The 1,305-nt window shown below is 37.4% G+C and overlaps 1 protein-coding gene across 2 annotated transcripts in view; it reads right to left on the bottom strand.

Annotated features, from left to right (window-relative positions):
• The window catches only part of LOC108973149, a 172,907-nt gene extending 171,822 nt beyond the window's left edge, over positions 1 to 1,085 (bottom strand). For both annotated transcript variants that reach the window (XM_018940206.1, XM_018940207.1), the window contains exon 1: positions 972 to 1,085. The gene's annotated coding sequence lies outside the window, so the exon portion shown is untranslated. The remainder of the gene's footprint in view (positions 1 to 971) is intronic.
• Positions 1,086 to 1,305: the final 220 nt, after the last annotated feature.

The raw sequence follows: 1,305 nt of genomic DNA, 5'->3' as shown, positions 1-1,305 counted from the left end.
AAAATTTTATTTTATTATTTATCAAAATTTTCCCAAAAGAGTAAACACAGTTATTATTAAAATGTATAAGCGCATAACACATAATCTCAAAACGAATCTCAATTAACTTCTTATCATAAAATCTACAACACGCATGCTCAACTCAATAAACCAGTCAATTAAAAGCAAGACTTGTGCTAAGCGCAATCAAAAGCATTTGTCACAAACAAACATTTCCAATGAATTTTCTACTTTCGGCAAATATTTAACACCACCAAATTACTGTTTGCTGACAAACAGCCGAAAAAAAGTTTGCATTTTGTATTTTTTCTTATTTCTTTGCTTTGCACCCARCAATCAACGACGAATTCGCTTGCATTTCCTACATGTCAACAACCAAAAAATGGCAATTTGCCTCTTCCCTTATGCGCTGCGCTTTAGCGTCGTACACTTCACTTTGCACTCTGCACTTTTCGAGCGCATCTTCAACGAAAATGCACTTAAACACTTGGTGTATTGTTGTTTTTGTTTTAATTTTTTTATTTGTTGGTTTTTTGTGCGCTTTCGGAGAGTTTTTGCCATTCGTTTGTTGTATGTAATTTTTTATTTGTTTTTGTTGTGTTTGTTTACAGCGTTTTTTCTTTTGTTCGTGGCTCGCTTTGATTTTGGTGTTTTTCTTGCGCTTTTTTGCCTTATTTGCAACACCCAAGTTCGCACTTTCGATTTCGTTCACAAGCGCATAACGTTTATCATCTTCTTTATTCGCTTCGTTTTATCGTGGAAATATTTCCTTAACCTTATTTGCTTCAACGCACCAAAAACGAAAAAAAAACTTTTTATTAATTCGTTTCTCTCACTTCGTTTTATTGATTTTAAATTCGTTTCTGACATGCTTTATTATATTGCTGCTTTATGGAATACTATTTATTGGAAAAAATACAAAATATACTTTTTTTTTTTTAAGAAAGTCACACGATAATGCTAAAATTCACCTCTGCGCTCGGCTCCAAGTAGTTTGGCGCTGCCGTTGGAGACTTAGCGCGCAGCCCGTTCACACAGACGTTAAGCGGAGTTGTACTGCCGGATCCGCGTTCGTCGACCCGATCGACACGAACACTGAAAAAGAACTAAACTCACAGCGATCGCCAGACAACGCTGCTCAGCTTCGCTGCCACGACGATGGCGATGGCGATGACGAAGATCGGCCGAGCACCACCATCAAATATGGAAAAATAAAAGAAGCTCCAACTGTCCGTTTTTGTTGTTTGCCATATTTGTTGTTGTTGTGCACGTTCACAAACTCGCGCGCTTGCTCAGCTGTGAGCT

Source organism: Bactrocera latifrons, unplaced genomic scaffold, assembly GCF_001853355.1.
Source record: "Bactrocera latifrons isolate USDA-ARS-PBARC rearing strain unplaced genomic scaffold, ASM185335v1 scaffold_46, whole genome shotgun sequence".
NCBI lineage: Eukaryota > Metazoa > Arthropoda > Insecta > Diptera > Tephritidae > Bactrocera > Bactrocera latifrons.
Note: the sequence above shows the minus strand (reverse complement) of the source record. Positions and strands in the feature narration are given on the sequence as shown.